This window comes from Notolepis coatsorum, assembly GCF_963971535.1.
Source record: "Notolepis coatsorum genome assembly, chromosome: 3".
NCBI classification, from domain to species: Eukaryota; Metazoa; Chordata; class Actinopteri; order Aulopiformes; family Paralepididae; genus Notolepis; species Notolepis coatsorum.
In genome coordinates this window covers 110,505,294-110,520,227 of record NC_140167.1, presented here as the reverse complement: position 1 = coordinate 110,520,227, position 14,934 = coordinate 110,505,294, and the positions used below count along the sequence as shown (strand labels likewise).

Sequence of the window (14,934 nt, the reverse complement as noted above, 5' to 3'; positions counted from 1 at the left end):
AAGAACCTTCTCTCCTGTGTCTCCCCTACTCTGTCTCCCCCTCAGCCTTCCTACTGTCTCAATGAAGAACCTTCTCTCATGTCTCCCCTACTCTGTCTCCCCCTCAGCCTTCCTACTGTCTCAATGAAGAACCTTCTCTCATGTCTCCCCTACTCTGTCTCCCCCTCAGCCTTCCTACTGTCTCAATGAAGAACCTTCTCTCATGTCTCCCCTACTCTGTCTCCCCCTCAGCCTTCCTACCATCTCAATGAAGAACCTTCTCTCATGTCTCCCCTACTCTGTCTCTCTCAGCCTTCCTGTCTCAATGAAGAACCTTCTCTCCTGTGTCTCCCCTACTCTGTCTCCCCCTCAGCCTTCCTACTGTCTCAATGAAGAACCTTCTCTCATGTCTCCCCTACTCTGTCTCCCCCTCAGCCTTCCTACTGTCTCAATGAAGAACCTTCTCTCATGTCTCCCCTACTCTGTCTCCCCCTCAGCCTTCCTACTGTCTCAATGAAGAACCTTCTCTCATGTCTCCCCTACTCTGTCTCCCTCTCAGCCTTCCTACCATCTCAATGAAGAACCTTCTCTCCTGTGTCTCTCCTGTGTCTCCCCTACTCTGTCTCCCTCTCAGCCTTCCTACCATCTCAATGAAGAACCTTCTCTCCTGTGTCTCTCCTGTGTCTCCCCTACTCTGTCTCCCCCTCAGCCTTCCTACCATCTCAATGAAGAACCTTCTCTCCTGTGTCTCCCCTACTCTGTCTCCCCCTCAGCCTTCCTTAAACCCTTCAACAGAAAAAGACACAGGCTGCATCTCTCCATCAGTTAGCCAACAAATACTTCGTCAATTAATATTTGTTGTTACGTTATTATGATACATTACTTATTACCGGAAAATGATAAGCACATGTCTGACAGCACAGATATTCACTGGGGCTCAGCTATGCGTTGGCACTAGATACATTATACATTCAAAGAGATCCTACTGCACTGCAATAACAAGGGATATGTAAATTATCCAGATTTACCCATTAAATCAACTGTTCTATTGCTAACGTTAGCCATCAGAATTCTCTGACTAGTAGTCGAGCCCTGGTCCACATCTCTTCCGTGTCCAATACGATTGTATTGCGGGAAACTTTCCTAATCCTAGCCGTGAAATCAGGACATAGACTTCTCTTGTCTGAGGCCCTATGGCTGGCTAACATAGAACCCAGCAGAGCAGAACGCATGGCGTGTGTGTGTGCATGCGTGCGTGCGTGCGTGCATGTGTGTGTGTGTGTGTGCAGCCCCGCCAGTTGCTCACTTCCCACAGTCCCACAGGTCATCATCACATCCACTGTCTCCGGCTATAAAGGATATCACCGGCGTGAGATTATGTTCTACGTGCTCAACATTGTAGCGGCTTCCACCCTTCTGACTCCTTAACTCATTCAGCGCCAGGGGTCGCTGTTTACCTTACCGTTGAAATGCCATCGCCTTTTAACATGGGGATACGTGCAGTGATGCGTTGCTCATGGGACGAGATTGCACTCCGTGCAGCCAAAGATTTGAGCAGAAGCGTGTGCACGCACACAAGAATGCGCTGCACTCGCCAACTCGCTATAAGTACCCACCTGGGCTACTTTGCATATCAATAGCGCCGGTCGTCAGGTGTGTTAAATACGTTCTCAGATACATTCACACCTAACTTGTGAATGATATGTGTTACATTCCATTCGTAGAGGCAATTAGGCACTGTCTTTAGTCTGTGCTCAAGCGAGGGTACATTTATGCGCATGCGCGGGAGCGTGCACATGCGCCGGGACATGCACGTGGCGTCATTAGCGTGCGTGCAATCAGAGTTGATATCAGGAACGCACCGCTGGATACGTGGCTGTGTTTGCAGGCCTAAAGCTATATTATATATTATAGCTATGGATCTAATAATATAGTCGATTGTCATTGAGTTTCTTCCGGTCAAGATGCAAAAAACAGATAATTTTTTCATTCATACATTCCCGTTTTATACCGTCGTGAATATGAGTGTAGTTTCACGGCGGTCTGGTGTCATTTCCAAAATGCTCCGTAATGGCCGGCAACGTGTATTCGAGTAAAAGCGCTATAGTTTCTTCCCTGGACTAGCTACTGTTCTCAAATCAAATTTAGATTCGGTATTGTTTCATCATGGGGGGCTTGATCGCAACCAACGGAACACGCCACACACACACACCACACACGCCCCCCATCAGCATGAAGGAATTTTTGGTTCAACGCAATATTGATACCATATAGTCCTTACCTTGACCAGGATCTGTCCCGAAAAGAATATTCCAATTATCTGATCGCCATTCCGAGTACTGATGTCGATTGTGTTGCCAACGTAATCCAACACTGAACACGATCCGGCCAGACCATCCTCAATGCATGTGTTATAGGCGCTTGGCATGCCCGAGTAGTTAGACCGTTGTTAGATTGGCGTTCAACGATTGGCGGGCTAACACATATTAAATCATTGTTGGCAGCCATTGAGTTAAGAAGTGGGTGAACTCTGAGCGAGCATGTGTCTCCAGTGTGTGTGTCACTTAGGGGTGGGACGATACATCGATCCAGATCGATATATCGATCTATTATCAATTATCAAATAGGATCGATGCAACGTAAAAAGATTGATTCATATTGTGTTACTCTTATTTTGAAAATCCCCTGTGAGCATATCCGCCCGGCTGCAACAACAACAGTAGCTCAGCGTGTGTTAACGTTAGACAGCATTGCTTCAGAGTTCGCCTATTTTCGACCCGAAATAAGTGCCTGTTGTTTTTTTCCCCACAAGGGGTCAAATGCATCTAACATGCTTTCCATCCTCGCCATTCCTTTATGCCCACATCGCGTTAAATACCGAAATTAACGTTGCGTTAGCGTAAGCTAACTAAGCTGATAGAGCGATAGAGAGAACAGCAGAGGTCCACTAGGGACTGGGAAGGAGGGAGGTTACTGCATTCTCGAGATAGCCCCACTACCAGTGTTCTGAAGGTCCAGATTAACACTGAAAGTCTGCGTTTATTATTTTGTATAACTTATATATTGTTTATATATATAAGATATATATCTTATATATACACGTCATCTGTTTGCCTAACAGGATTCATCATTCGCTTATTTGTATATGTCCCATTCTTAACGCCGTAGGCGCCAGTGCGCGCGCCCCTCTAGACATGTTTCAGAACATGTTCAGACATGCCCGGACAATTGAGAGAGCGCATTGATCTGTATGGGTGAACAGGCTCAGTCCACAGGAAAACTAACAGAGTGAGAGAGAAGTAACGTTTGGCGCAGTTGTAAACAGGACGGCCAGGCAACGTATCGTTATTAGAGAGCCGCACGGCTACTTAGATACAACCACAATATTGTCAAGCCCTTATTGGCACAGTATAGTGACTTGTGTAAGTGAAGTAACGTGGAGAGACTTATAGTTGAACCCAGCGACGTTCTGGACATAACTACTCATTGAAGACCTCCTGCGGGTTAGCTTTAAGTACAAACGGAGCTAACTAGCTATCATCCATGCCAACGGGCTTTCGGACTAATAGCTATTAATCCTGCCATCGGGCGCTAGGAATACAAGGACCGGTCCGTATGAGACCCTTTCCTCCCCAGCGACGACCGGATTATCCTAAGTGTGTCTGCAGCCCTCTGGAAGTAGGAACTCCAGAGGACCACCGTCTCCAGCCACCATCTTGCTTTTCCCTGTGCCGCTTCGCTCCGTCTCACTCCATTCAGAGCTCCACCGGTCGGGTACCCGTAGTATAGGAACTATCGTTACCTCTGACGTTGTTGCACTGACATTCTATTATTAAAGGAGAGCTGTGTTATATAATATGTATGTTTACTATTAACATTAAAATGCTTGTTCAACTTGTATCCCTGTCCCCGCGCCGTTAATAGAGTGTCCGCCATTTTGTGTACTTATACTGTCTGGCCATTAACATTCTTTAGCAGTGGTTTAATCTAAACATATAAATACAGTCAGGGTTGTGTAGCCCCTTAGCTACAACCAGGATCTGGCCGGTACTGCACCTTCTGACTCCCAATATGCCTTTTCCAGCCAAAATACCAGTAGGAGTTAGATCATTTTGTGTACTGTACTGTGTAGGGACTGTCCTGCTCCACTAGGGGCAGGCTTTTCTCATTCACTAGGCTGGGGGCGGGGCTGGCTTTTCTCCTCAATTTTCAGAATGGCAGCCATCTTTTCTACCGGAGTTACCTGTCGAACACTGTACAACTCCCGAGACTGGTAAGTTACTTATTAAGGCTATACAATAAATCTAATCATGTTCACAATGTCTCTCCTAAACCCGAGGGTAGAGTGCACAAACTCTACATTGGCTTTGAGAGTTTTATTATACTGATATAAAAGTTATAGGTTGTGTTAACTTGTGTATGTGTGGGGGGGGGGGGGGGGGGGGGGGGGGGGTATGTCGCGCATTATTGGCTAACGTTATAATGTACAGTAGTTGTGTTTGATTGATTGATTGAAAACTTTATTAACAGATTGCAGAATGGGTACAGTACAGCTCAATACATAAAATTGTTAAGGGGATGCAGACCAGAGAAAGACGTTCGTCTTGTTTACATCAGGGTCCCCCATTTTCAATTCATCATAACATATGACATACAGATAGACAGTACTGTACATTTGAGGGGGTTGGGTTAGGACATTTACTATGTGTTCTACCCCATAATGCCCTGAGTGGGAGGGTAGTTTGTTTACCAGTGTTGTGGCTATGTTTGTGAAGAAAATGGTTTAAGTAATTGGCTCATCTGGTATGTCATAAATGTATAGATGTAGCAGTACTGTCTATCTGTATGTCGTGTGTGTCATATGATGAATTGAAAATGGGGGACCCTGATGGAAACAAGACGAAAGTCTTTCTCAGGTCTGCATCCTCTTAACAATTGTATGTATTGAGCTGTACTGTACTGTACCCATTCTGCAATCTGTTAATAAACTTTTCAATCAATCAATCAATACATCCAGCTTGCAGTGTGTGTAGTTGGCTTTGAGTTGGCCATCTTATCTAGGCAACATTATATTATAAGAGTTATATCATTAAGGGTGTGTGTGTGGGGGGGGGGTGATACTAGCTAGCTAACTGAATAATGAAGAATAACCAAGTCATGTTTTTTGTATTTGTCACGTATAAAGTGGTTACTGTATGAGCCCCCTGGGAATGTGCTTCATACAGTAAAAAAAAAAAAAAATAGCAAACAATGAGGTAAAAATGCACAAATTTGGTATGGATGTAGTGCAAATCCGTTTGTAATAGATACAATATGGTGTAGTGTCTAAAGTGAGTGTAGGGTGAGTGTTTGTTTAAAGGGAGTGTGTGCAATGAATATAGCTGGATCGGTTAATGTTACATAGTCATTGAGCATCCTGATGGGAGCCTTTCAATCTCAATATGAGAGTTTTGCATTTAGATGCCACTTATATCCCCCTCGGAGCGTGAGAGAAGCATGTGCTCAAACTGAAAAAAGACACACCAAATAGCTTTGGTCACACAGTTACCATATATATTTAAGCTATAGGTCATGACAGGTTGTATATCGTGATTATATCACAGCTAAGGGGCGTTGCTTGGTCCGATGTGAAGCCCCATGACTGTTGAAGCCCCAACAGTCATCTCCCGCCTCGACTACTGCAACCGCAACGCACTGCTCACTGGCCTCCCGGCCACCGCCACCAAGCCTCTTCAACTCATTCAAAACGCAGCGGCCCGCCTGATCTCAATTATCAAATCTATACCGAAGTCGGCCCATGTCACCCCACTTCTTAGGGACCTGCACTGGCTCCCCATTGCTGCACGTATCCGCTTCAAGGCCCTCGACCTAGCATACCGTGCGGCAAAGGGAACCGCTCCCGCCTACCTCCGGTCAATGGTCTCTAACTACACACCCTCAAGACCCCTACGCTCTGCATCTTCTGGCCGCCTCAGACCTACTCCTATCCAAGCTCCGGGAGGGTCATCAAAGAGAAGCCGCCTATTCTCAGTCCTTGCCCCACAATGGTGAAATGAACTACCCACCCCAGTTAGGACAGCCGAATCCCGTCCAATCTTTCGCCGTCGACTAAAGACGCACTTCTTCAACCATTATCTGAAATAATGAGAGAAAAAAAACTAACCCTAACTAACCTTACTGTCATGCACTTGTCCTAATAAACTAACCTACACTGTAACACACAACACTTTGATGAACATTGATACTCAGCTGATAGAGTTGTACCCTTCCTGATGACTTGTCGTGCAGAACTTGTAAGTCGCTTTGGATAAAAGCGTCAGCTAAATGTAAATGTATAATCACAATAAATCACGGCCTGAATTTAACTGTTGCTTTTGTAAAACAATCACCAAATATGGCAATATAACTATAGTTTATAAAGAAAAATTAGACACATTCCAACCATGTGTTGAAATGGCAATAAAGTGTTCTATTCTATTCTATTCTAATGCTAAGTAGTAAATAATTCATGAATACTGTACAAGGAAATAGGTCCTACTAAAGAAGAACAGTTAAAATGTGCAGGAAAGGTAAAAAAAAAAAAACCAAGGGCTTATAAGCGACCTCCCCTCTTAAACCTATATAGGATAACTACACACAAAAAAATTACACATTATGCACAAACACATGCGCATATCCCTTTCTCATACACACAGATACATACAATACAGCATTATACAACTATTATAATGTAAAAAAAAAAAAAAAAAAAGACTTTACACAAATACACATGGATACTATAGACTACAGGATTTGTAGTTCTTTTTTAAGCTTACTTTTAAATATATTTAAAGTGGAACATGTTTCTATTCGATTTTGTATATCATTCCACATCACTGCACCTTGATAAACAAATGAGAATTTGGCAACATTGCCCTAATTGCAATATATTCTTTGTAAAAGGTTCTTGAGGGATCCACCAGAGAGATACGAGTCTGACTCACTCGAGATGTACACGTCAATCACTAATGTGGAAATGGAGATTTTGGGGTAAGTAATGTCACAATCAAACATGCTGTAATTAAGATTAATTTATTTTAGTTTTTATGTCATATAGTTTACAAGAAGTCTAACAAAGGCAACTTTAATATTATAGGAGTGCCTTCAGGAATGTTTGGTCCCTGGATAACTGGAGAGTGTGTTATCCCCCCCAGTGGCGGCAAAAAGACTTCGACAACTGTGGGCTGGCGGTTTGCTGTGTAAGAAAGTTGTTCAGTGACATATTTGCAAGTCATGGCTTTTAACACTGATTATTAGAAGAGTAATAAACACAATATAAATGGGAAAATGTTTAAGTCTATATCTTGTATGAGGTGGGCATAAGCACAGTGATGTAATATAGATATTCTTCATTGTAATGTTATTTAAATGTAATGTAGGTGTGACATATTGTTGGTATTTTGTCACTTCTTTTTATACTCCAAATACTTTCTTGCAGGCAGCAGAGATGGAGGCAAATGGACAAATTATGGCAAATATCTATCTTGGTCAAGAGTTGTCGATTGCCATTCGTATGTACCATGCTGCTTGTCTCGCAAGTCAAGATCAGGTAATCATTTAATATTTCAACAGATTATATGAACTATAAATTAAAGGCCCAAATAATTATATATTTTAGAACTCAAGGACTGCAGAACAGGTAAAAAATATAGTCATTGCAGGATTTTGTGTAGTTAATACGGAGACACACTATATTATGAGGAGACAGAGCACGCTGGAGAAATCTTGAATGGAGACATTTGCATCACTGAAGCTACTTGCTACAAAACATATTAATTGAAAATTATTAAATGTGATATTATTTTATGTCCAGTAGATTATAATCTAGTTTTCTAGTTTTTTATTTTTTATTGATCTTTTCCCCCCTCCTTTTTCCTCCGATTTTCTCCCATCCCAATGTTAGTTGTTATGCCAATTCCCAATCCCCTTCCTGGTCGCTGCGCACTTACCCCCCACAGTCGGTCTGGGAGAGTGGAGGCTATCACATGCTTCCTCCGACACACGTCCAGCCAATCAACCGCTTCTTCGCTTCTTTTCACCTGGTAGCGCGGACTCTCACTGAGAGGGTGTAACGTGTGGAAGGATCACACTACCCCCATTAGATCCTATCCGCGCTGAGCAGGCGCCCCGACCGAACTGTAGGAGTCGCTGTTTACAACGACCCGGGCCCACCCCGCCAGCTTTCCCACCCTCTAATACTGCCAATTGTATTAGTGTGAACGGCCAGCCAAGCTGGTGACAACGCCGGGAGCTGGATTCGAACAGGCGAATCCAGCGTCTCCGGCGTTGGTGACGAACGCAATCTCCGCTACGCCACCTGACCGCCCGCTAGTTTTCTAGTTTTAAATATATTTTAAATTAATCACAATATTTGCAGTGAGTGGTTGCCATGGTAAACATCTGTAGAAGGGGTCAGGTCTTGTTCGTTTCCGTTATCAAGACAGCGGTGGAGTGAGCAGACTTCTCTTTTGGTTCTTATATAAATACGGTATGAAATACTTGCCAGTAGTCTAGTGCAGGGGTTCCCAAACTTTTCAGGCCGGGGCCCAGAAAATAAGGCGTCAGAGAGCCGCGGCCCAATGCACATTCAAGTTAGTTATTAATTTATATGTGCTATTTATGAGAGGGCTAACTTGTTGAAAAATAATAATGATAATAATAGCCTCATTAAAATACTATTGTTGCTTCGGTTGTTTTCAGCGTTTTATGTGCATAATCTGTTATTTAGTTTGAAATGTTCGTTGAAATAAGTAGATTTTTCGTTTTTGTTTATTTATTAAGTTAATATAAAACCATATAGTCACATTTTAGAATACAATAGAATAGAATTTTAGAATACAACTAGAAACACTGTCCTGGCCTGCTTCTAAGTTCAGTGGCCTGACAAAAAAAAATAAAATAAAAAAATAAAAAAATAAAATAAAAAATAAAATAAAGTTTTTTTTTATTTTTTCTTTATTTTTTTTTAAATCATCTCGCGGCCCATCCGTGGCTGCTCGCGGCCCACCTTTGGGTCGCGACCCCGACTTTGGGAACCACTGGTCTAGTGAGTCGATGCAAGGCTATTAGCCGAGCTTACTTACAGAGTCCCATGGTCTGCGTTCTGTTCGTATCACTCTGGGTTTCTGGTATTGGCAGAAAGGTTGCTTTAATTTAGAGTAAAAGGAACTCACAGCCAGCTCTGCATATTTAGTCAGGCTCTTTATTTTGTCAATCATCTCTTTTGAAAGCAAGGTTATGGAGCCTACCTACACTATAATACACCTAACAAATTCTTTGTCTTGTTTGTTTTAGGAAGTTGAACCTGACGTAAAGGAAGATGGGCAACTACAAAACGGGTAAGAAACAGATCAGTTTCACAGCGACACTTTCAGTTGTACCTGTAATACAAATACAAGTTGGCTGAAGTAAAAAAATTTGCCCAAACTAATAATAAAAGCTATTGATAATTGTTTTCACAACATGTCTTTTATTTTGGACACAAAATTAGAAAGTATCAATAAGAGTATTGACAAGTATTGGTATCGATAAGCAGTATAGATAGTGGTATTGGTATAGATAAAATACACCAGATTTTTTACATTTTAAAAATACACCAGATTTTTCCGATGGGATGATAAAGACAATTTATGTTATCACTAATTATTAATTTTTTCTTTTATTGTGTATATAGGCCAAAAAACATGATCCAGTGTCACACGTGCAAAAAAGACAACCATACAGAATGTGCTGGTGTGAAAGAATTGTTCAGTTGTGGGTGTGACCAGTTGACAATTCGTCCAGTACATACCGTAGGTGAGTTTAGGTCTGACCGATTAGCTCTATATATGCTATTATGCTACTATAGTGCTATTGAAAGTACGCTTTTCAATAACTCCCCAACCTTCAAATACTTTGTTTCTGCCCTCTTCTGAAATAAGCGTTAGTGGAGCAGGGATGGCCAAATAAAATTACCTCTGATTTGTCATTGTTCAGTTGGAAAATGTGCTGTACAACATTTGATGCCAGGATCAGACTACATTAATTCAGCCAGACCTTTACACAATTTGAACAACGACAAATGGGTGTCTTTACCCCTTGTAGTATGACATAATCAAAGAACAGCGATGTGGTTTCTGGCGAAGACAAAAATATTGTGTAGTCTGATCCTGGCATAAGACAGATGCTTTCTAGATTGAAAAAGATAGACACAAGGCTGCACAAAGTCAGATGGCCACACTATTTACCATATTGGGGGCCTTGTCTAAAGATGTCACAATGGATTGGGATCGTTTCACCCTCTTCTGTTGACTGTGTGAGTCTACTTACTAACAGTGATAATTTTTCAACATATCCTTGACTTTTTTACAGACTGAGAAATGCTGTCAGAGAAAACAGCGTGGTAAGTCTACTGACTGCAGACGAAATAAGGGTATTGTAGATCCAATTAAATATTTCTTCATGTCTGCCATGATTAGAATACTGTTTTGGACTGCTATTGTACATTTGTAAATGTAGGTATGTTTATTTGAAATAGTCTTTTATGTTCTCATGCAGGGAATTGATAGAGACCTGAAAAATGGAACCCTCATTTCTCAAAGAATGTTCCTACAGCAGTCAGGGTTGGCATCGCGTACTGCTTTTTAAGAAGAAAGCTGAATACTCCATTTTTGGTTCTGATGCTGTAAGGATACCTTTATGGATAAAAAACTAATTGACGATAACATTGATTGATTGATTGAAAACTGTATTAACAGATTGCAGAATGGGTACAATATAGTACAGCTCAATACTAACAACTGCTAAGAGGATGAAGACCAGAAAAATACTCGTCTTTTCGAACAAGGGAAGGCGGGGATGCTCTGCTGAATTATTTTATGCTTTATACATTAAAACCTTTTTCAGAACTGACAACACTACTTTAGAATAAAGCTAATTTGGGTATAAAACAACAAACATTCCGTGGGTCCATGAAATCAAGTCTCCCATTCATTGTGGGATCAATGGAGGAACTTAAGACTTTATACCAGATGACATCACAAGTTTAGTAGTTCATGTGCAGAAAAATGTATTGAACTTCCCTAAGCCATGGAAATAACATAATTTAATTCTTAATTTGGGTGTTGTTGCCCTTTAAGTACACCTTGTATCATGATAAATGCTTTGCATCTGACTCTTGTCCTTTTTTTATCTATCTAGACTGAAGAATTGGCAGACACTATCATTAAAGCTCTCCCAAGCATAAGGAAAAATATGGAGATAGACTACGTGTTCAATGTACTAATGTACTAAGGTTAGAATACATTTCAAATTATATTTTTGTGTCTAGTTAAACAAGGTATGTGTATTGTTTGAATTCCAGATATTGAATTTGTGTTTTGCTATTTGTTCCAAATTAATCGAATATTTATAATCTTATAAAAAATATGGATTATAGGAAATACACTGGTTAACAAATTAGCTGTTATACATCTAATTTGTCTACCGGTATATGCATTAATTCTGATCAATGTTAACAATTATAATTAAAAAGCTATAGGTTAATATACCTTATTATTTGGTAACAAAAACACCTACTAATGACTTGTAGGCACACATGGAATTGTGGAATTTATTATGTGCTCTCCTTGGAACCAAAATCAGTTGCCACATTTTTGCTGTGATTTAGCAAGCAGCATTATGTTACTGGAATGTGCAGAGATTTGATACCCATCCCAAATAATTTGTTTGTATAATAATAGTTTGTTTGCCCATCATTTATGAATGGTTATGATATTATTTTGTATTACTAATGTCTGTCCCTCCTTCCCTTAGGCATGTCTTTATATATTGAATAAATATGAAGGCATGAACCGATACCAAGGAGAAGAACTCGGAACACCAGTAGCGGCTAGAAAATACAAAAAGATAATATATAGATAGATAGATAGATAGATAGATAGATAGATAGATAGATAGATAGATAGATAGATAGATAGATAGATAGATAGATAGATAGATAGATAGATAGATAGATAGATAGATAGATAGATAGATAGATAGATAGATAGATAGATAGATAGATAGATAGATAGATAGATAGATAGACAGACAGATGGTGGGCGACAGTGGCTCAGGAGGTAGAAGTAGAAAGCTGCTACATGGTAGATGTAGATGTGGTCGCAATAGGGGGGGGGGGGGGGTGATTGTTCAGTTCAGTGATGGTTCTTGGGAAGAAGCTGTTCTGCATCCTCGAGGTGCGGGCATTGAAGGCCCTGTAGGCCTATCGCCTCCCAGATGGCAACAGGGAGAAGAAGAGGTGGTGAGAGGGGTCAAGTCAAAGTAAAAAAAGTCAAGTCAAAGATTTTTATTGCCATGTATGGACGAATCCACATTGGAATACGGGTACACACCTTACACCTTTAAAATGATTCGGGGGAGACACATTTTGGTATTAGAACATTTAAGACCATTTGGGTGGAATACACCTTTAAAATGATTCTGGGAAGACACATTTGGGTATTAGAACCTTTAAAACCATTTGGGTGGAATACACCTTTAACTGTCCTGCTACTGTTGCATCACTGTGATGTACTGTCCTGCTAACCATTTGGGTGGAATACACCTTTAACTGTCCTGCGACTGTACACCTACTGTACTGCTACTGTACACCTACTGTACTGCTACTGTACACACCTCCTGCACATTGTGATGGGGCTGTCCTGCTAACCATTTGGGTGGAATACACCTTTTTAACTGTCCTGCTACTGTTGCATCACTGTGATCCACTGTACTGCTACTGTATTATAACCTTTAAAACAATTTGGGTGGAATACACCTTTAAAATCATTCGATTTGGGTTATAACCTTTAACACTATTTGGGTGGAATACACCTTTAACTGTCCTGCAGCCATTTTACCACTGTCCACTGTACTGTACTGTACAGTCCTGCTACATCACTGTCCTGCTAACCATTTGGGTGGAATACACCTTTAACTGTCCTGCTACTGTTGCATCACTGTGATCCACTGTACTGCTACTGTATTATAACCTTTAAAACAATTTGGGTGGAATACACCTTTAAAATCATTCGATTTGGGTTATAACCTTTAACACTATTTGGGTGGAATACACCTTTAACTGTCCTGCAGCCATTTTACCACTGTCCACTGTACTGTACTGTACAGTCCTGCTACATCACTGTCCTGCTAACCATTTGGGTGGAATACACCTTTAACTGTCCTGCTACTGTTGCATCACTGTGATCCACTGTACTGCTACTGTATTATAACCTTTAAAACAATGTGGGTGGAATACACCTTTAAAATCATTCGATTTGGGTTATAACCTTTAACACTATTTGGGTGGAATACACCTTTAACTGTCCTGCAGCCATTTTACCACTGTCCACTGTACTGTACAGTCCTGCTACATCACTGTCCTGCTAACCATTTGGGTAGAATACACCTTTAACTGTCCTGCTACATTACTGTGATGTACTGTCCTGCTACATCACTGTGATGTATTGTCCTGCTACATCACTGTGATGCTACATCACTGTTCAAGTTCTCAAGTTCAAGTTCTTTAATAGTTGTCATACAGAAGTACAGAATACTTTCATACAAAATGCTTCTTACTGTTACGCTCCAGAGACTGTGCTAGACAAGATAGTATCAAATAACATAATAACATAATATAGCATGAATTTAGAAGAAGAAAATGAGGTCACAGTGTTCGGTATAGACATATGTACAATGTTCTGAGTTACCATATAATATACAATACACAATACTATGCAGTGTACTAATGTACAGTACTATCTAGTGCAAAGCAGAAATGGGATGAGGTACAATTTTAGGTACAATTTACAGTAAGGTGTACGAGTTGTAGTGCAATCCTTCATCCATAAATATAAAGTGTGGGGAGTGGGTGCTACAGTGTGTTTGTTTAAAGTGGGTGTGTGCTATAAGTGTGTGGAGTGGGTGCTACAGTGTGTTTGTTTAAAGTGAGTGTGTGCGTGTGGATGTGTGTGCTATGTGCGTTTGGTGGTTGTTGTTGTGTAGTGTTCATTCATTGTTCGTTTAGCAGCCTGATGGCCTGGGGATAGAAGCTTCTTCTGAGTCTTTCTGTGCTCGCCTTGAGACTCCTGTATCGCTTGCCTGACGGCAGCAGTTCAAAGAGGCAGTTGTTCGGGTGACTGGAGTCTTTAATGATTCTCTTAGCCTTGCCCTTGCAACGCTTGTAGTAAATGTTCTGGAGGGTGGGGAGCCCCCCTCCAATTGTGCGTTCGGCTGAACGTGTCACTCTTTGTAGTCTGCTTTGGTCTTGTGCAGTGCTATTCCCAAACCAGGAGGTGATGTTGCCGGTCAAGATGCTCTCTATTGTACATGAGTAGAAGTTCTTAAGGATCTTCTGGCTGACTTGGAACTTCCTTAGGCGCCTGAGGAAGTAGAGGCGTTGTCGTGCCTTCTTCACAACACTGTTAATGTGTGTGGTCCATGTCAAGTCCTCGGATATGTAGGCTCCGAGGTACTTAAAGCTGTTGACTCTCTCAACCGGTGCCCCGTCGATGCTGAGGGGGCTGTAGTCCTTGACCCCCGACCTCCTGAAGTCCACAATCATCTCCTTTGTTTTGCTGACGTTCAGGGAGAGGCTGTTTTCCTGGCACCATCCCGCCAGGACCTTGACCTCTTCCAGGTAGGCCCTCTCGTCGTTGGCAGAGATCAGGCCCACCACCACTGTGTCGTCAGCAAATTTGACGATTGTATTGCTACTCCGCTGAGCCACACAGTCGTGTGTGTACAGGGAGTAGAGGAGGGGACTCAGAACACAGCCCTGGGGGGCCCCTATGTTGAGGGTGATGGATGAGGAGGTGCAGTTGCCTGCTCTCACCACCTGGGGTCTGCCAGTCAGGAAGTCCAAGACCCACTGGCAGAGGTCATAGCCCAAGCCCAGGT

General features: G+C 41.7%; 1 protein-coding gene and 1 long non-coding RNA gene across 2 annotated transcripts in view; one reads left to right on the top strand and one right to left on the bottom strand.

Annotated features, from left to right (window-relative positions):
* Positions 1 to 14,934, bottom strand: part of LOC311226187 (E3 ubiquitin-protein ligase SH3RF3-like) — a gene marked incomplete at its 3' end in the record, with an annotated part of 637,874 nt that overhangs the window by 616,247 nt on the left and 6,693 nt on the right. The gene's annotated exons all lie outside the window — the stretch shown is intronic.
* On the top strand, positions 9,723 to 10,681 carry LOC311226191. Its single transcript, XR_014619531.1, has 3 exons — positions 9,723 to 9,813; positions 10,369 to 10,399; positions 10,555 to 10,681. It is a non-coding gene; the product is annotated as an uncharacterized lncRNA (long non-coding RNA).